Source organism: Notamacropus eugenii, chromosome 6, assembly GCF_028372415.1.
Source record: "Notamacropus eugenii isolate mMacEug1 chromosome 6, mMacEug1.pri_v2, whole genome shotgun sequence".
Lineage (NCBI taxonomy): Eukaryota > Metazoa > Chordata > Mammalia > Diprotodontia > Macropodidae > Notamacropus > Notamacropus eugenii.
The window spans coordinates 107,650,859-107,672,853 of record NC_092877.1 but is presented as its reverse complement, the minus strand read 5'-3'; the positions used below and the strand labels follow the sequence as shown (position 1 = coordinate 107,672,853).

The window sequence follows — 21,995 nt, the reverse complement described above, 5'->3', positions numbered from 1 at the left end:
TCATTAACGTTAGAAGAGGGAATGACTTAAAAGGCAAAGAGTGCCTGGCCTTAAGACAGATGGTCTACTTCACAACAGCACTAAGAGCCAGCTCTGCCAAGCAGTAACTCCAGATCACTCCTCACACTCTTTAGCTGTCATCTCCTCATATTTCCAGACCATTACTTGACTTTTAACTCTTCGTTAAAGTAGGAATCTGCTTGCAAGGTGGAGGATGCACTGTCCTAAGCTTCAGGGGCTTTGTGCAGCTATTTTCAGAGATACTTTCAGTCCTTTCAAGGTGGTATGATCTAAGGAGAGGTATGTTTACTTCTTTCCTGGTTTGTGCTCTGGTCTGCCCCACACTTTTTATCTCTTAGACCATACTGAAGTTGGTGAATGCAGGGATTTATGGTCTTGAGGGACCCAAGTATTAGGAGTCTATCAAATTCCAAAGGGACAGGATCTTACCTTTCGAGTAGGGCCAAGAATCAGGATACCTTGTTTGCCAATCTCTTTTCTGGGAATACTAAAAAAGCAACATCATGATCTCTGCTCTCTCTCTCTCTCCCTCCCCCATCTCTTTCTTTCTTTCATTGCTTCTTTCTTTCTCTCTATCTCTCTCTCCTACACATATATATACTCTCTCTCTCTCTCACACACACACACACACACACACACACACACTTCTCTAGAGTAGCTCATATTTTTAAAATCACATAATTGACAGAAAACTGCAGACTTCAAAGTCCCCTCCATTTATTTTTTTATTACAAAAGAGCATTAGATTCAAAAATGAAGAAAAGAAAAAGCAGCTTTAGAGTGTGTTTCACAAGGAATCTCTCGTACGTACGTGATGGTCCAAAACATTTGGCTTTCTGGACTTAGCCTTTCTTGCAACAGAATATCTCTGTACTCAATGTGGAATTCACCAGATGCATCCTATCTAGTTACCTCCACCCTGACCTTTTCCAGCACTATCTCCTCTCTGGAACCTCCTGTGCTAGGGGCTTCTATGCTCCAGAAGACCTTGCTAAGTGGTGCTGCTTCCTACCTGTGAGAGAAGTGGGAAAACAACCAGATTAACAGATAGACTTGGCCCCTCCCTCTGAAACCCTTGGCATTTTTTTTGCATATGGGAGTATGGGATTCCCATTCCAAATTGGCAGCTGATAATACTGTGTGCCAGGTTGGGAAGACTTCCTTTCATTGGATTTCCTCAACCCCCTTCTTTCCACTTGTCCTGAATATCATCTCAGCTGAGGCCTGGACTCCCCAGCTGAGTTTTGGACATATCTTGCCCCTTCAGAGATCAAATTATGCCTTGATCTCTTGGGTGACTTTAACCCAGAGGTATCCTTGCTTCCTAATTCCCGCTCCTCATGCCCCTGAGTGTTTCAAGCTAGGCCATAAGCTTTACTCTGAGTGAGTTAAAACAGGGTAAATAAAGGACTATTGCTTTTCTATCACTGGCCTGCTTTACCACTTCCCTAGAAGTCTCTAAGGTCCCCTGAAAGCAGTTACACAGATCAGAACAATGGGTCAACATAAAATAAAATTTACTGGTAAATGTAACTGAAGAAATGGCTCTGTTCAACGACCCTCTGATCATAAATGTCAAATGAGGCATAAGACACTGGGATGAATGTCTACTAAAGATGCTCTACACAAAAAGTGTCAAGCCTGAGGCCCACAGGCTATGTGTGGCCCACAACACTATTCGGTATAGCCTGAAGCAGATTAAAATACAGCTGTGATTTAATTTTAATGTGCTGGTATGTTAATTAAAAAATATTAAATATGTAAACTGTATGGTTTTATAAGTCAACATGTGACACTTAGGGATCCTTATGTGTGTTTTAGCGGCTGTCATGTCTATTGAATTTGGTCTACACTTCTATAGAAGATACCTTACAAAAAGTCTAAGGGAAGAAAGATTTTAATTTAAAAGGCAAAGTCCTCCATATGATTCTTGGTTGTAGATGATATTATATTTCTTGTTATCAAGCCCCCAGATGATAGTAAGTAATTAAAATCTCTTTTTTATTCATGCCATCACATTGTTGCATGAAGATTCGAAGGAAACAATAATATGAGATTTTCCAAATACATATGCTAGGCATAGTTTCCAATATGCATTTACTGGCCTAGCTACTATTTAGACCTGGGTGGGAAATTGCGACCTTGTGACTTGAGGCCACATGTGGCCTTCTAGGTCCTTGGGTGTGGCCTTTTGACTGAGTCCAAGTTTTATACAACAAATTATTTTATTAAGGGGATTTGTTCTACGAAGTTTGGATTCAGTCAAGGGGCTGCACTTGAGGACCTAGAGGACCACATGTAGTCCCAAGGCCATAGGTTCCCCCTCTGATTTAGACCATCAATTTTGCACTAAATTCACCTCTTGGATTACGGGCAGAAACCCCATCCATTCTGGGACCCAAGCCTTTCCACCTTATAGATTAGAACAAAATGAGATGCTCGTGGTACATTTTGCATTTATTAAAAAGAAGTTTACTTGACATAGCGTGGAAATGATACTCAGCAAGATGAGAGCCTTGCTTCAACTGCCCAAGGTGGTCCTTGATCTGAAGCCTGCAGAAATAGTTGCATCTCCTTGTGCCCCAGCCCTTCTTTGCACTCAGACAACCTGCAGGCTACCTCAAAAGCCCAGACTGTAGTCCCGTGAGTCAATTAAGACTTGAGGACAATTTCAATACTTTTTTAGGAAAAACTAGCATAACCCACATAGGGTACAGTCATGGCAAAAGCTCTCCCAGTTTGTAGGAGTCTAGAAATATTGCTCCAATCACACTTTTCCAAGGGAAGGTCTACTTTCTGGTGGACTTCCAAGTGCTATTCAGCCTGGATATCCACGAGGCATCCCCTTGGAGACAGAAAGCAGTTACTCCACTTTATCTGGCCTCTGCAGACATTTCTAGATAAAATGGGCTCTGATTTTGATTCACATCCCAACAGCCTTTCTTTTCATAAATTTAAATGGCATATAAGGAGAATGTGATTTTAAATTGTGACCAGATGGAGAGTATTATTCGTTAGCTACTGCTACAGCTGCCTCGCAGAAGTATGCTTAAGTAGCCAAATATTCCACAGATCCTAAGTATTGTTATTACCTACTAATTAACTATTCTACCCCCTAATTAACTTTTTAATATCTATTAAATACTATGTATGAGCTAAACATCGTATGATGATGGGAATTTAGAAAATCTAATTCAAAGGTTATTAACCTGAGGTCCAAGATTTTTAAAAAAAATATTTTGATAACTACATGTCAATACAGTAATCTTATGTATTTCATTTTAAGCATTTAAAAACATCATTCTGAGAAGAGGTCCATAGATTTCATCAAACAGCCAAAAGGGCTAAAAACACAAAAAGTGTTAAGAAACCCTTAGTTAGTCCAACTCCCAGACAAGAAAACTGAGACTTCAAAGAGTCATGGGCTAAGCCCCTGGAGGCTCACTCTCCAATTTGACAATATAGATATTTAGCCTTCTCTCCCTATTTATTATGTTTTTGTGTAGACCTTTGGGAGAGAAGAAATACAGGAGAATGGATGCTGGTTATATCAGAAGACTTGGGAGAATATGCACCTCTGTCTTCTAAAGAGTTAACTGCACAGGACAATGAAGTTAAGCATCACTGATTTCTTATCAGACTTTTTAATGAGCTGGGACAGCCAGGTGGAGCAGTGGATACAGCGCTGGGCCTGGACTCCGGAACATCTGAGTTCAAATCCAGCCCCAGACATGTACTAGGTGTGTGACTCCGGGCAAATCAGTTACCCCCCGTTTGCCTCAGTTTGCTCACCTGTAAAATGAGCTGCAGAAGGAAACGGTGAACCACTCCAGTATCTGTGCCCAGAAAACCCAAGTGAGGTCATGGAGGAGAGAGAGAGAGAGAGAGAGAGAGAGAGAGAGAGAGAGAGAGAGAAGATCCTCTCAGCTGAGAGTGACTGGGAAAGCCCTATGGTAACTGAGATTTGAACTGAGTCTTGCAGGAAGCCAGGGCTTAGATAGTTTTATTTTCAAAATAAGGGTAATAATATATGTACTAAATAACCTACAGAGCTGTTGTAAAGATAAACTGCAATAGTTTCTGGGAAAGTGTTTTCTATTGATAAAGCCCTCTATTATGCATGTAATTTATTAGTTAGCCTCAATACTGGAATTTAAAGTTTAGATTAGATTAGAGTTTCAGTTTGAAGCTTTATTTTAATGAAAACAAAATAAAACAAAACTTTGTACACCCATAGTCCTTAAAGTGATAAACAGAAGATTGAAGGGGGGTGGTGTGCAACTTACTATAATAGCACCTGTGCAGAGATCATCCAAACTTCCCTATTCTTGAAGCAGAAAGATCATACATAACTAATTATCCAGCTAGTTGGGTTTTCCTTTGGTTAGCAGTTCACCAAGACCCAGACATCTTGCTCTGATGGTGCTGTCTTCCCATACGACCTTCATTTTATAGGAGGATCCAAAAGCCCACCCATTGTGTAGCAACTTTCCTTTGGATATGATTAACATTAAGCTACCTCCTGACAAGTAGGGAGAGGTTGAGAGAGACCTATAAAAGGCCATAGATCTTAAATACCTACCTGAGGGATTCTCGGCATAACAATGATTCAAGTCTAAATTTACAAAGTCCGGAAGCATGGCCAAGTACGCCTAGGAAAACCTGACTTGGATGCCAGACTAGAAGAGGATGTCACAAAGGATGGGGTGCCCTTAGATCCCTAGTTTATAAGGAATAATGGAGATAAACTCCTAAGAGGGTCACATCTAGGATCCAGACATCCAGAAATCAGTCCACAAACATTTGTTAAATGCCTTCTATGTCCCAGGCACAGTGTGAAGGGCCACAAATGTGAAAAAAGAAAAGAAACCCCTGCTCTCAAGTTGCTTACATTCTAATGGGGGAACACAACACACAAAAGTCAGCTGGAAAGCAGGGGTTGTGGAAGTAAGGTGCCTGGGACCATGACAGAGAAATCCAAAGGACTGTAGCTAGATGGGAAATGAAGGGCTGGCTGGCTTGGAATTTTGGGAACAGCTCTCCCCTCTGCTCTCCAATCAGAGAGAGGATAGGGCCCCCGGGGCAGAAGGTGCTGATGTGAACTTGCAGAATGAAGAGGTGCCTTTGAGAATCCAGCAGAGAACAGACAGATGAACAATGAAAAGAAATAATGAATATGGCCTTTGAGGCTGACAGCAAACAGATGTTTCTAAGGACCCGAAGACCTCTCCTATCACATGATAGAAGGCACCATCTCCATAAGAACAAGTACAGGGATAAGATTCCTTCACTCTCATTTCTTACATCCTTCTCTCCTCTTCTGTTAGTGGCAATGAGAATGATTCCCACAGAAGATTATCTGAAAGTCTGAAGGGAGATAGATTCTCAGATCTTGCCTGATCCTTCCAATCACTCCAAAGAGCCTTGTTTTTGGTCACCGTGCTTCTGATACTCTCCTCCTCTGACTCCCTCAATGCTAGAGCTTCATAGGAGCCCTTGGGAAACACTGGGGTTATCAACTTGTAAAACTTCAAATGACTCCTTTATTTTTAAAAAAAAATCACCTGAATCTTTCCATACCTCCAATGCTGACCTCTCTCCAAAGTTTCAATTGCCTCTCTAGAAGACTTCTGGACAGTTCTTCTCGGTGACTGCATTTTCACCTTACATTTAATAGTAATGACCCTTTTGTCATCTAGACTTTATACCTTTTTATTTTGCTAAGTAAGATCAGGTCAATATTTGACAGTGAATAGAACACTGGACCTGGATTCAGGAAAACCTGAGATCAAATCCAGCCTTAGACATTTTCAAATATGTCACTTAATGTCTGTCTGTCTTAGTTTTCTAATCTGTAAGATGGAGACCACAGCAGCCTCCGTCTCCCAGGGTTGTTGCAAGGGTAAAAAGAGGTAATATTGTAAAGCATTTTGCAACCTTGAAGGAGAACATGGATGCTCGATACCCTCATTATCATGACTGTATCTGGGCTGGGAACTGAGATGACCAAACTAACACCTGAAAGGGGTTAGAAAGGGGATCTTTCCTCGGGCTGGCTCAGAATCGGAAAGTTGCAAAAGAGCTTAAGAAGTCATTTTATCTGTTCTAGGAGTCAGGTTTTTTGGGAAAAGGTAGAGAAAAAAAGCCAAGTGAAAGTCTCAGTTCTAGCTCCGTAGCTCTGGGGAAGTAATTTACCCTCTGAGTCTGTTTGCTTTTCCTTAAAATGGGGATAACAATCCTTATTTACCTTGGAAACTCGTGGTGAGGACAAACTGTAGGAATGGTTTGTAAATTGTATGTTGCCATACAAATGTAAATTTTGATTTTTATCATCACTATTATAATTATTACCCTTCATTAAAGTCTAACTCTGATACCTCAGATGCCCCTGGGTTCTGGGAGACCAGGAGAATGCAAACTCTGACCAGTCTAACCACAATGGAGAGGCTCCAAGGACAGGCCTCGAAACAAACGAAATGTCTGTCATCTGAGGATCAGTCTGGCTGGGTTCAGAGAACCCCATCACTAAAAGGTGAGGATTTGTTTTAGGTCACAGAAATCCAGGAAAACAGTTTACTAAGATACAGTGAGTGGTTGCAGCCTGCACATCTGGATGAAGCACAGAGATGTGATCTTATCCCAATAGCTGTGTCCCTGGGTCCGCTGATGCAGTGTATACACAGAGGAACTCCAGAGGTAGCCCTTCCATGCACATGGACACAGGAATCCCTGCTCTGATGCTTATTAGCTCTGTGACCTCAGGCAAGTCATTTCTTCCTCCCCTCCCCTCCCTTTCCCTCCATCCCACTGGGCCTCAGTTTTCTCGTCTATCAAATTAAGGGATTGAGGTGTGTTCATCTTTCGCAGCTGAAGAAGACCATGCCCTCAGAGAAATGATGACATGACTTGCACTTGACTTTGTTTTAAGTGAGGGAGGGCTGTGCAGGTCACCAGCCTCACTTCTCCTCCAGAGCCATCTGAATCCAGTGACCAGATATTCACCAGGATGAGTGAAGATGACCCAGGAGGAGGCAACTGGGGTTAAGTGACTTGCCCAAGGTCACACAGCTAGTGAGTGTCAGGTGTCTGAGGTAAGATTTGAACTCAGGTCCTCCTGACTCCTGCACTGGTGCTCTACCCACTCCACCACCTAGCTGCCCCATAGGGGTTGAGGTAGATGTTCTCCAAAGAACTTCTGTTCAGTTCTACAATCCTAGAATCCTCATTAGTTCACTTTACTTCTATTCTGCTGCTTTTTAGTTGTTTCAGTCATGTCCAACTCTTCATACCTCATTTTGGGTTTCTTGGCAAAGAGACTGGAGTGGTTTGCCATTTCCTTCTCCAGCTCATTTGACAGATGAGGAAACCAAGGCAGAGTTAAGTGACTTGCCCAAGGTCCCAGCTACTAAGTGTCTGAAGCTAGATATGAACTCATTAAGATTAGTCTTTTTCATGTCAGTCTGGCACTCTATCCACTGTGCCACCTAGAAAGATACCAAACTTAATGTCTGGGCTCCCAGTAGTCAAGTTAAGAGTTTTTCAAGTGAGTAAGACTATGACCTGTGGACTCTTGGACCTATTTCCTATTTGGTCACTCCATTTAAGCCCCCCTTCCACATTCCCATTTCTCCTTCCTCAATGTATTCAGCATTTGTCTGTTGTTCTCCACTCTCTCTAGTGAGCATCTCTCCCAATACACCAAGACTATCCTTAAACTCTACAATGGAAGGACAGACACAACCCCAATTTCTCTACATAGTGCTCTGCAATTCTTCAAGAAAAAAAGAAGCCATGAGAACAAATGACGGCCATTGTCATCACAAGATGAGAAGATCCCATCAATGACTGATGGGCCAGCTGAGCCTGTGTTTAAAAATGACAGTTATAAACCTCAGTAAAAATGAGATGGAAAATGTCTTGACTTCTTTTAGAAGTTAAATGGGAGCTGGTATTTTCCTCTGAGTTTTTTCAATTCAATCCCAATGTACTTGGGATGTCATGTTGGTTTTTGAAATGCACGACCATCCTTTTACTACTAGTGAGTGCAGATGCATGTGGCTGAAAAGATGGGCTTGGGGTTGGTGGTCTCTGATCTCTCCTAAGGCCCTGGCTGGTATTAAATGGGCAGCACAACAAGCCATTACATCACCCTATCTCCTGTAACCAAATAAAAGAGATATATTGTCTGTAGGGAGCCATGCAGGCTTTGCAGGAGGAACAACAAAGACGAAAAAACCCCATGGCCCTTGTGAGGAAATGTGAGCTGTGCAGCATGAAAAATCAACACGAGCGTCTAATCAGGTCTGATGAATCAATAAGCCGTCCCTGTCCCCCAGCTGTCCCCTCCAGCCCACTGATTATGGGGTTCGTTTTTGGAGATTGGCTCCAGTCCATCATAACCCTGGGGTTTTCCCCTAGGCCTGGTCACACATCTAAGCTTATGGTCTCTACAAGGCTGGAAAATACACAGGTCATTTTAGTGGGGATCATATTGACTCCAGAGAATAACTGGGCTGGGTACAGAAGTCACGCAATGAATCAAACCAACACATAACATTTAAGTAGCCATGTGACCTTGAGTGAAATCACATCCCTCCTCTGGGTCTGAGCTTCTTTATATGTAAAACAAAGGGTTAGGATTAGATGGTCCTTCCAGGCCTGGTATTTTGCTAGCAATTCAAGCGTATTCCATTTGGGAGTAAGCTATGAACATGGCTGTGGATTGGATGAGCAGGGGCAGGCAGGGACACTCAGAGACGCTGTTGCTTAGATCCCCTCTCTGTTTCCCTTTCCTCTTTTCTGATCCCATGAATTGACCACCAGAGCTCCACTTGAAGGTTCTAAGATCCTTCTTTAAAATAACACTTTGTGTGCTTGAAAAGGCCCATCCCCAGGTTTTAAACAATCAATCAATAAACATTTACTAAGTGACTATTATGGGATAGGCATTGTTCATAACAAGGCAAAAGGGGAAATGGTTCCCGCCCTCAAAGGAAGACAAAGTGTAACCTATATAAAATATATGCAAACCAAACACAAAGTTATTTGGGAGGGGCAGGCTAGAAGCTATAGGGACAAGGAAAGGTCTCATATAAGAGGTGAGTTTTCAAGGAAACTAGGGATTCTAAGAGGAAGGACAAGGAGAGATTGTGTTCTAATAATGGATTCAGCTGTGGTTTGTCTTTCATTCTTGAAGAGGACCACAACAGGCAGCAGGAGAAGAGAGAGTGTCACGTTGAGAGGTCTAGTTTGTCCAGGCTGGAGAACATACAAAGCATCTGTGTAATAAATTTCTTTAATACAGCTTTATCAAGTCATGTCAAGTCAATAACTATTAAATTTTATTAAATATCTATCCGGCACTGTGCTAAGTGCTGGGGACACAGTGGAAAAGCAAAAGCTGCATCCCTGATCTCAAGGAGCCCCTGGTCTAATGCGAGAGACCACATGCAGACAACTAGGTACAAACATGACAGATACAGGAAAAACTGGGGATAATCTTGGAGGGAAGGCCTATAATGAAGAAGAACACATAAGAAGGCTGGAGACACAAGATGGAGCCAGGCTTTACTCTGTAAGATACCAGAAAAGCTAGATGTTTATCATATTCTCTTATGGCATAAGCATTTTTATACTAAATATACTCATTGTAACATAAATGTCAAATTTTTAAAGGCTGCTTATAGTACCAGCATTTTAATTATAGCAACTATCTCACTGAGGAAATGGAATTAAACTGAACTAGAAATGTCAGTATGGTATAACTGAAAGATACTGAATTAGACATCAGAAAACCTGTATTCAAATCCTGACCTGTGGGACCTTAAGTCAGTCATTGGTTATCTCTGGGCCTGTAAAATAAGAGGGTTGAACTAGAAAATGTCTAAGGTCTCTTCCAGCTTGAAATCTTAGGATACTATGATTAGAACTTTTAAAATTTCCCCAGAGACTGACTCAAGTTAGAGCAGAAGAGAGGACCAGAGCATGGAACAGGAAGCCCAATACCCAGGCAGCCCATGACCGAGCCACAGGAAGAGAAAGAGCCAGATTCCCTAAGAAGCAAAGCAACTGGGTTATTCCAAGAGGCCTGGTAGCAGCACAATTAGCATCATCTATCTGAGTTCCATTGAGCTTACAACAAGAACTGGAGTCAACTTTGGGTTTGGAGCACAATTAGCATCATCTAGCTGGATACTGTTAAGTTTACCACAAGGAATGGAGTCAACTTTGGTTTTGTAATTGTGAAAGGGGAAGGAACCAAGTGCAAAAACCCAAACAGAGCCACCAAGAACCTGGGCTAAAACTCAGCAACTCCTTCTGGGGGATCAGGCCTGGTCCACCACATTGAGAATTAAGTAGAGCCTACCCACCCCAACCAACAGAAGAAAATGTCAGACACAATGAAGAAATAACTACAGATTGAGAGAAACCCAAAAGTTTTGCCCGGAAGAAGAGATGTGCTCCACAAAAAGTTCAGGTAGAACTTGAGAGAAAAGAATGGCTTGACCACAAAGACGAAAAGAGTATTTTGATGAAGGAAGAGGTGCAAAATAAAATTTTAAATGAAACTAGAACTATTTAGGAAAGAATGCAAAGGAGAATAAATAGCTTAGAAAAGAAGGTGATAAGCCTTACCCAAGAAACAGATTCCCCCAAAATGAGAATGGGTTGAAACAAAAAAAACTGATTCCATGAGAGATATGAAATATTAAAATAAAATAAAAGATTGAGGGAAAAATCACAGAAGAAAATTTAAGGTATTTACTATAAAAAGTAACTGTTATAGAACACAGATCAAGGAACAATAGTCTAAGATTCACTAGACTGTAGAGGTAGGTTACAGTGAGGTTTTCACTTTGTAAGATTACAGGGAAACTGGATAGATATTCATCTTATTCTACTGTGATGTAAATATTTTTATACCTGATTATCCTGAACAACAAAAACAAACCCTTGACATGATATTTCAAGAAATCATAAATGAAAATTTCCCAGATCAATTAAAACCAGAGGGCAAAGGGAAAACATAAAGAACCTACTGATGACCTATTAAAGAAATGACAAAATGAAAATTCCCAGGATTCATTGCCAAAATCCAGAGCTTTTAGTCGAAAAATATTGAAAGGAGGCAGAAATAAAGAATTCAAACACCAAGGAACCATGGTCATGATCACTCAAGACTAGGTAGTTACTATAAAGAAATGGAGATCTTGGAATACTATATTCCCAAAAGATAAAAGAAAAACATTCATCATTAAGAAAATAACTTACTTTGCAAAATTAAGTATAATCATAAGGAGAGAGGGGAGGATGGATCTTTAATGAGAGGATTTTCAATAATTCCTGACGAAATGATCACAATTAAGTAGAAACTTTGAAATGTAAACCCAGCAGTAAAAAAAATTAGAAATGTCAATGCATACGAGTATTTGGAAGGATCCATATGGTGATGAAATGCTTATATGCTAAAAGGGGTTAGAAGAAAAAAGGATAAAGACTTCAGAACTTAAATTCAGAACCCTAGTTTCTTCAAGGGTCATAAAGGGAGCTAAACACCATGGAGGGCCTGGGGATGGTTTTGTTCTATTTTAATGAACTTAGGAAAGAAAAAGAAAGGGATAGGGAATCTACTGGGGAAAAAAGAGGAATGAAGGAGAGAAAATATATTTTAATATGTAAACACAAAGAAAAGACCAGAAGGAATGGGCATCTCATTAATCTCATCAAACAAAGAAGGGCTGGACACAGACACAAAGAATATGATGTAGAAATATATTAAACTCAACCGGGAAATAGAGTAGGACATGGAGAAGAGAGTTCTTCAGTGTCAGAGGTAGAATGTGATTGGAAAGGAAAAAAGCAAAATAAAAGTAAAAACCTGTGATTCAGGGTAGGGTGAGGGAAAGAGAAGAGGTACAGCAGAGTAGAAACAAACTGATTCAATTATAGATCACCAATGGTAAACACTCTCCTTTTTCACCATCTTCTTTGTAAATGGGGCAAAGAGATAGAAAATAAGAGGAAAAGGGATGAGGCTAGAATGGAGGAAAATGCAGAATTAACAATCATAACTATGAATGAGAATAAGATAAATTCACCCATAAAATGGAAGAGGATATCACAATAAATTAGAAAATAGGATCCAACAGTGTCTTCTTTACAAGACCAACTTTTGAAACATAAAGATCTGTAGTTAAAATAAGGAGCTGGAGCACAATCTATTATGCTTCAGGTAAACTCAAAGAAGCTGGAACAGAATTTATAATTTCAAAGAAGGTAACAGTAAAATAGGCATAAAGAAAATAAAGAGGAAAACTATATTGTATTTAAAGGCACTCCAGATAATTAATCAATATCAATAATTAAGATATGTAAATTGAATGGCACGTATCTAAATAGCTAAAGGAAAAAGAAATCAAATGACAGGGAAATAGCATAACTAAATTATTGAGGGACTTCAATATGCCTCTTTCAGACCTAGAGAGATCTAACAAAAAAGATAAATAAGAAATAAGCTAAGGATTTGGATTTTATAGAAGTTAGAAGTAATAGTTCTCTGGTGACTACAAAATGGGAATATAAAGGAGTAGAGATATTTCTCAATTGTGCATAGCACCTTTACAAAAAAAGATCATTTTTTTAGGGCATAAAACCTTCAAAAGTAAATACAAAAAAGCAAAAATATTAAATATATTCTTTATTTATCACAGTGCAATAAAACCATATTCAATAAAGGTCTTGGAAGAAAAGATTAAACAGAATTGGAAACTAAATAATTTAAATCTTAAGAACTGGTAAAGCAAGAATGTAAATTATTATCATTTTTTTTGACAGCGTTAGAAATGCTGCTCTAATAATATGACAAGAAAAATAAATTGAGGGAACAAAGTTAGGCTAAAGCAATTTGGAAGTGTGCCCTCAGAGTCACTAAGCTATGAATATTTTTTGATTTGGTGATGTCCTTTGGTAGGTTTATACTCCCAAAGAGATTAAAGAGAGGAAAAGAAACAGTATGTACAAAAATATATGTAGCAGCTCTTTTTGTCGTGGCAAAGAACTGGAAACTAGGGGGAGATGCTCCTCAGTTGGAGAATGGATGAGCAAATTATGGTAATAATTTATATTAGAATATTATTACTCCAAAAGACTAATGATGGAAAATGCTCTCCACATCCAGAGAAAGAACTTTGGAGTCTGAATAAGGATGGAAGCAGACTGTTTGCTCTCCTTTTTTTTGCTGTGCTATTTCTTCTTTCTACTAGAACTAGCTCTCATGAGTTCTAACTCTTCTATACATCATGAATAATGTGAAAATACATTTAATGGAATGTGTAAGTAAGAGCTTCTATCAGATCACACGCCACCTTGGGGAGGCAGGAGGAGAGGATGGGGGAGAAAATTCAAAGCTCAAAATCTTAGGAAGTGAATGTGAAAAACTAAAAATAAATTTATTAATTATAAAACAAACAAAAAATATTATAATACCATAAGAAATGATGAAAGGGATGGTCACAGAAAAAACTTGTGAGGATTTGTACGTACTGAGATAACACAGACGGCAGTTCATACAATAAACAACATCTGAATGATCTGAGACTTCTGAGCCATGCGACGACCCAACGTCACTCAAGAAGGTGAATGATGAAGCGTGCTCTGCATCTCCTAAGAGAGACAGAGAGGGGATGGCCTCTCCGGGGTAGCTTTGTGGGACAAGCGTTTTCAGACACCATGTGGGAATCTGTTCTGCTTGTTTATGCTTATTTGTTACAAGGAGAGTGTGTGTGTGGCATGTGTGTGTGTGTGTGTTTGGGATAATAATAGCACCTGCTCATCAGGGTTGTGGTGAAGATCAAATGAGATTATATTTGTAAAGAACTCTGTAACCTTTAAATCGCCATAAAGACATTAACAGTCATTATTATCAGACGGCTTCTGAGGTCTGCTCGGGCTTTAATCTATGATCCTATGACACTTCCTTGGCATCCTGCCCTCGGGAAATGCTAAATAAATGAGATAATGAGGGTGAAGCTGAGCTGCTGCTCTCTGTACCTGGTCCTGGCATGGGTCCTAGGTGGAGGAGGGGAGAGGGTTACATGAAGAGCAGAAGGGCAGGAATTTAGTGACCCTATTCAACCTGTCCTCTCCCAGAACCCCCTTGAATCTCAGGGATTTTCGTAGGATTTGGAGCGGGAAGGGACCTTGGATATTATCTTGTCCTAACCTCCTTCCACAGGTGAAGAAACTGAAGCCAGAGTGGAGAAGGAATCTGTCCAAGCTTACAAAGGTACATGACGCTTGCCCTGTGTCTGAGGCCTTGCCCTCCACATGCCCAGTAGAAAAGCATGCCATCAAGCAGTTCAGCCTTAAAGGGTGAGCCCTGGAAAACAGCTCCCTCCTGGAAGGTAGGGTCCTGCAGGGTTAGCACAGCTGCACAGCTGAATGCACTCTATGGCCCTCCCACTCCTTATCCATTGTCATTTCTGGACAAGTACCATGTAATTTAGGGGAAATACATATTGGGTAATTACTATGGCAATGATTAGGGATTCACTTTAGAAAAGAGGAAATGTAATTCAAGTCGCATTTTGGACTGTTTCTATGACAACCAGAGCAATAGTGATTGATCAGCAGTTTCTCTCCCTAACAGATAAGCTATTCTCATTCATAATGAAATGCTAAACAGCAAATTAAATCAGCTCACTAACCCACAGGGAGCCTCTGGAGGGGACGGGAATTAGATTATATTTGGCTGGGATAACTTAGAGTCCCACCCTCCTCTTGGCTTTTCTATTCTATGAAAAAATAGAGCCCTGGATACACCGGGGAAGACCCATGGGCAGAGCTATTAAAGGGGAAGGGAGTAAGCATTTACTTTGTGTCTCAGGAGAAGAAAGTGAGGCTGGGGACCTTGCACAGCTCTCCTGCACTCAAACCAGAGTCAACGGCAAGTCATGTCATCATTGTGATGTCATGGTCCTCTTCGAGAATGAAGGATAAACACAACAAAAAAACTATATGCCAGGCTCTTTGCTAGGCACTTTTTACAGATATTATATCATTTGATCCTCACAACAACCTGTAAGATGGATACTATTACTATTTCCATTTTACAGTTAGGGAAACTGAGGTAAATAAAAGTTAAGTGACTTGCGCAGGGTCATACACTTATGTCTAAGGCCAGGTTTGAACTCAGGTCTTCCTAACTCCAAATTCAGTGCTCTATCCGCTGTGCCACCAGTTGCTGATTTATCATACATAATCATAGGAATTGCAGAATATCCTTTATGGGTTATACCTACGTGAAAGGAAACTGGGATCATGAAATCATGCATAGAACCAACACAGTGGGATTATCTGCTTCAGCCTTTAAATTTCAGGCAAGATTCATTTATTCAAGACAAACTGAAGTTTAATTCATTTTAAAACAGATCTGGGGTCAGAGATTCTATCCAGTTTTCCTAAGTGACCTCAATTACCTTCAGAGTGAGAAAATTGTTGACTCTAAGGTATATCACTTTTGTTATAATCTTTTCTATACTCTAGAGAGGGAGGTTTATTGGTCCAAAAGGGCAAAAATGACACCCTGCATTTATACAGTGCTTTCATACTCAACATTTCTCTTCTGAATGTTAACTCCTCTACATTATATTCCTCTCTATCATACATATGAAGGAACTAAGGTTAATTGAAATGCCCATGGTTAAGTAGTGACAGACAAGGCCATGATATTAGACCTGGAAGAAACATTAGAGGTCAACTAACCCAAACCCTTCATTTTACAGATGAAGAAACTTGGGTGATACCAAAGGTTGCGGAAGTCATAAGTAGCTGAAGGGGGATTTCAAGTCCAATCCATTTCAATTTTCCATTGCATTATGATGCTCTATATTTGAAAACAGTAAATCATTCATCTTTCTCTTCTCTGACCTAAACAGCCCAAATTCCACTAAATTGGCCCTTAGTTCCCAATTCCCATCCATTTAATCATTTTTGTTGCTCTTCTGTTCTCTTTTCCAATTTCTCTGTGACCTTGAGTCTTCTGAATGTGCACAGAAAATCTAATAAACATGGTCTTTTTCATTTTTGGTGATGCCAAACGTGGGAAGTCCTATTAGCAAAGCAGAAAGGGTTGGGGGTGGTAAAGAGAACCTGGGTTTTACTACAATTTCACCTTTACTTCTTTTCTGGGTTCTCTTATCTGAGAAATGAAGAAAATTCCACCACCCTCTGGCAGGAGGGAAAGGTAGAAGGATGAACCAGGCAGATTCTATGAGACACTTTCAGTCTCCTAAAAGGGGGCAGAGAGAGTGGGATCATTATAGAGATGAAAAGTAAAATGACAGCAACTGTCCTCTAGGGCCAGCCTTGGGTGATGTTGTGGAAGGGGAGGAATTCACCTCTAGTGCTCATCCACCTCCTCAATCTTTCATCTGTCCCTCCGTACTTCCTTCCGTTTCTACCCTCCAGTCAGCCAGTGCTCTCCTTCCATCTTCTCTTGTACCCCATCCAAGCCCATATTCCCCATTAACACTATTCCCTCAACTCTCCTGACCTTAGCCTCTCAGGGAGGACAGCACTCTCCCATGACTCCCAACACTAACTCTCCAAACCAGGCAAGGTAGTCTCCATATTCATTCTTTGGACCTTTTTGTATGCTGCTCTTTCTGCCTGGAATGCCATCTCCCTTCTCTTTGCTCCTCCAAATAAGTATCTTTAATGTCCTAAGTGTCCCATAAAGCCTTTCTTGACAGCTCCAGGTCACAGGGATCTATCACTCTCTTTCCTTTTCTCTCTTTCTCTTTCTTTTAAACACCTCTGAGTACTTGCTGTCTACATTACTTGTCTGATATTTAACATAAGCTGTCTTATGCTATTAGGCAGCTGCTTCTTTTGGGCAGCTCTACCCTTCCCAGGGAGACTAAAGGCCCCAAGATTGCAGGTAGCCTCTTTGTGTGATATGTGGAATAACACCTAGCATACAATGTTATGTGCAGAGTAGTTCTAATTCTGCCTTTAAGAGTGGAATAAGCCACATCCTTCTGCCATATGGCAATTCTTTAAATATCTGACCTCAAGAAAACAAACCTATCCTCTCTAAATATTCTCATTTCCAGGGTAAACATTCTCACTTTTTTTGGATCCTTGATCCCTTGGGCAGTCTTTTGAAGCCTATGGATACAATCTCAGTTTTTAAATGAATAAAATAAAACACCCAAGATTACAAAGGAAATCAATTACACTGAAACACAGTTATCAAAATATTTTAAAAGGAAACAAGTTCACACAGATCTTCGGCTTTGACTATTTCCCAAGTAACATAGTTTCTAGACCCTTCGCAGCCTTGGTCTCTCTATTTTGGACATATTTTGACTCATTAATTTCCCTCTTCAATTAGGGATCTCAGAAGTGGAAAAAATACCCTAGTCACTCAGATCGTCATTCAACACCTACTAATTGTATGCAAAGTATTATTTAGACCTAGGGAACCGGATTTCACAATTTCCAATCTAGAGTTAGGTTGCCAAGTGGTGGCAACATGGACCACACCACAGATTGTATGTCAATACTGACTTTCCAACTACTAGTTCATTGTTTTAATGATCTGAATACCTTTTCTCAAAATTTACTTCAGTTAAGTCTTCATTTAAAAATTTACTTCAGTTAAGTCTTCATTTAAAATATGAAGGAGAAAGAAAATGGGAAATACAGTAAGTCTAGGGAAAAAAGTCCATATAGCACAGAACAGGTAGTCCTCAATGGGGATTTTTAGAATTTTAAGTGCTATATTTCCAGGAAATATGTCCTCCTTTTCTTTTCAGAAATGGAGGCTCATGGGTGTGGAACAGTATATATTGTCAGATTTGGTTGATGTGTTGACTAGTTTTGCTGACATGTTGTTTCCCTCTCTTTTTTTTAATTCTTTGTTAGAAGGAGTAACTTTTTGGGGGGAGAGAGATATTTGCGAATAAAGTTGGCAACAAAACATATTAATAATATTTTTAAGGTTAAAAAAGAGCTTTTCTCCCTGTAATCTAAATAGTACTTTCTCCTGGAAGAGTCTAGAATATGGCACCAGGTCCTTCAGGATAAAGCTACCCTTACACAAAGTATAGAAGACAGCTTTGTCTTCGATCTTACTCATCCCAGAAAATATCTTGTTAATTCATTCATTAATCAGTTACTGAGCACCTACTATGTGCAAAGCATTGTCTAAGGCACGTTATAGATATAAAGCTATATAAGACCTCTCATAGCTACTCTCAGAACATGTGAGCTGTCAGTGTTAAAGTCTAACAAATCTTAAATAAATGCTTCTATTCAGGATACTTGGATGAGAAAATAATTCCCATCACTTGGGTTTCTGATGCACTGCATATATAAATAATGCTAGGTGAAGCTAGATAAATAAATACATGAACAAATAAAGACCTGCAAGCCTTGAAGCCAAGGTTGAAGGTTTCAGAGAGCATCTACAATGGCATCTTTAGGAATTCTTAGCCTCGCTAAAGGGCACAAATTTGGTCCTCAACAAATTCAACGAGAGCTAGAAGGTAAGTGCCCTTGGACCAGAAGCACCTATTTCCCAGATGCTGGCTATACAGCTATACCTTCACCTCCCGCCCTCCTGACTAAATGTTGGGAAGGACTCCAGGAGCCTTCTCTTCAGTCATTTCCACCAAGTCAAAACCAACAGGGTCCTTCTTTCAGAGGAGGAGAGGGAAACTGAGGGATTGATCACCCTGTCAGAGTCTTCAGACATTGAACTTTGGGCTACCCCTCCCCTTGATCCCCCAAATGTGGCTTTTCCCTATATCACACACACAGGGAAATTAGATTCAGAAGATGAGTTCAGAGCCACCTGTCCTGGTCTAACTCCTGCCACACTTTTCTTGAAAATGAAACCACCCTGCCACACATGGGACTACCTCCCTCATGCCAGCACTCTAAAGATCAAAGAGAAAGTCAGTCAATGACATTACCTTAGAGAATCATCAAGGGTCTCCTCATCTGAAGAGAAGGCACCATTACAGGCATTCGAGAGAGTATGATTCTGTTTTGCCACAGAAACCTTCCGGGACAAGGGAGAGTCTTTCTTTTTTCTTCTGCCAAACAACTTCTTGAAGGGCTGGAATTTGCCCGTCTTCTTCTTGTCTGTGGATTACAAGACAAATACACAATATAGCTTAACAGTGCGGCACTTCTGGGCCCAACAGCGAATGATAGCACAGCTCCTGTTGGGCAGGGAAGTCTGAGGGCAAAGGGCAGCCATCAGCCTTGAGGAGCCAGCAGGCAAGGGAGTAAGCCCTGTGCTTGGAATATAAATACCCACACGGACACCGCCTGAGCAGTCATGACAAAGCAAAGTCAAGAACACAAAAAACTGTCATCCTTCAGGCTGCCCAAGTTGGATCTGGGTTTCAGACTGGCTGAACATTTGAGGGAAAAGAGAAAAGGTTTGATCACTTCATGCTCAGTGGGCACCCCATTCATACATTCCATGCAAAGGAGTGGCACAGCTTTCATGAACAAAGCTGGTGGCAGTGTCCCGTTTGGGCAAAAGAGGCTGGAAACTGATGCACGAGCCAAACTGGGGCGGCAGGGTGGGGTGGGGGGGAGCACGAAAGATCATTCTATTCTTAAATCTTCTTGTCTAAACTTTGTCAGAAACAGACACTTTTTTCCTAAGCTTGCTGCAAGTCATTTCCTTAACTCTCTCTGTCACCACCCTTTGACAGTTCATTTCTTCTGCCCTGAAAAGTCCTTCTAGAATTTTTTCTTAACTTCTCACCACATATTCCTGAAACGGTTGAGCTGGGAGCTCTCCTTGTATTTCCTTTAGATCAGAGGTTCCTGATCTGGAGTCTGGAAACTTGTTTTTCAAAAATATTTTGGAAACTATCATTTCAGTATAATTGGTTTTCTTTGTAACTCAACTATGTATTTTATTTTATGTATTTAAAATCATTATTCTGAGAAGTGTTCATAGGCTTTCCCAGACTGCTGGGAGTCTATGACACACACACAAAAAGGTTAACATGTGCTTTAAACTCTGGGTAATACTTGCCAACAATAAATGTTTACAGACCTTTCATAAAGTTCTCCCCACCCAAGTCATCCATCTCTTCTGTTGAAAAAACTGGCCTCTTCACACAAGAATCATCATGCGATTTTCTTTAAGAAGTAGGTAAAGCCAGGCCCCCGCTTCTCAGGTCGTCACCCTTCTGGTTCCCTCACAAATCGGGAACAAGCCGGGAAGCCAGAAGTAAGCAAAGAAGTTGGAGCGGCGAGGTGAATGACTGTCAGCAAACCCATGTAACTGGCTTTCAGATGAGGCAGAGAACCTCTCTTAGGCCAGAGCTACCAGCTCAGAATTAGCTGCAAAATCAAGGTTCCCAACTTTATACATGTATATAGTTTCACTCTAATGACTTTCAGTTCTACCCTGAGTTACAAACATTAGGAGGCAATGGACGCAATTCTAGTGAGAAGTGACACCTAAGTTAGCCTTTGTAGTATGATACATTAGATTTGGAGTCTGTGGACTTGGGTTCAGTCTGTGCTAAACAGCTCACTATTTATGTGACTTTGAACAAATCAATCACTCACTGTGCATTTATTAAGCTCCTACTATGCCCGGCCACTGTGGTAGGTACTGGCGGGGCACAGTGTACAAAAACAAAATCAACAGCAGTAACTAGCATTTCTCTAGCACTTTAACGTTTGCAAAGCACTTTACACATATTATCTCATTTTATCTTCACAACACCCCAAGGAAATAGGTACTTTACAGTTGAGAAAACTGAGGCAGATAGAGGTTAAGTAACTGACTGTACTGCTCGTTGTCCTCAGGGAACTTACATTCTATAAGGGATAAACACTACACACACATATGTGTAAATACACAGAGTAAATATAAATTAATTTCTTTGGGGAAGGTATTAACAGCTGGAATGGGATGGCGTCAGGAAAGACAATCTTGAAAAGAGCTGGAGCTGAGCACTGAAGGTTGACTGGGATTTTAAAAGATCAAGGTTGGGACAGCTAGGTGGTGCAGTGGATAGTGCACCAGCCCTGGAAAAAGGAGGACCCGAGTTCAAATCCAGCCGCAGACACTTACTAGTTAATGTGATCCTGGGCAAGTCACTTAACTCTAATTGCCAGAGAGACAGAGACATATGAAGATGAAGTGAGAGGGCATTCTAGTTATGGGAGACAGCTTATGTAGACAAAGACACAAAAGGAAAGGGAAAGATGTGCTGTAGACTCAAGTAAACCAGATTGTCTGGAACACAGATGGGAGTAATGTGTCATCAGCCTAGGAAGATGGTCTGGAACAAGACTGTGAAGGACTTTAAATGCCAAATGGGATGCATTTGATTCTAGAAGCAACAGGGAACCACTGGAACTTTTTGATCAGGGTTGGATTAAGGTTGGTCTCGTGCCTTTAGAAATATAATTTTGAGAGCTGTGTGTGAGACGGATTGAGACAAGATAAAGACTTGAAGCAGGGGAGCCCAATGAGTAGGCTATTATTACAAAAGATAATAGGGCCTTGAAGTAGGGTAGTGTCCATGTGAATGGAGAGAAAAGGGAAAAGGTGCCGTAGAGGTAGTTTGAACAGGTTTCAACAGGTTAAACTAGATGATATCTTATATGTTTTACTTCTAAATCCTATGCAGCAGACCTGGGATTCTGAAGGTGTGGTTCTTTTAGGTTTTGCTACTATACGTGGTCAGGCTGGTTTAAGATTTTATGTGCCACTGGCTTCTGGCACTTTGAACAAGTCAACAGGTTTATGCATTATATAGCTAATAACTTAGAAGAGGGAACACCTTATTCCTCATACAAATATCAAAGTCCAAATGCCAGGACTAGCAATGCTTGTGGATATCAAGGGAATGCTGCCTCAGCAATGCCTCTGTGAAGACCAGAAAGTTAAAAGGGCAACAAAGCCTGTTTACATTTCTTCCATC

General features: G+C 40.6%; 1 protein-coding gene across 2 annotated transcripts in view; it reads right to left on the bottom strand.

Moving 5' to 3' along the window:
• CRACD (capping protein inhibiting regulator of actin dynamics) overlaps nucleotides 1–19,172 on the bottom strand; it is a 69,599-nt gene extending 50,427 nt beyond the window's left edge. The window contains exon 1 of one of the 2 annotated variants that reach the window (XM_072620820.1): nucleotides 19,002–19,172. The gene's annotated coding sequence lies outside the window, so the exon portion shown is untranslated. The remainder of the gene's footprint in view (nucleotides 1–19,001) is intronic. The other variant, XM_072620819.1, reaches the window with a different exon arrangement.
• Between the last annotated feature and the right edge of the window lie 2,823 nt (nucleotides 19,173–21,995).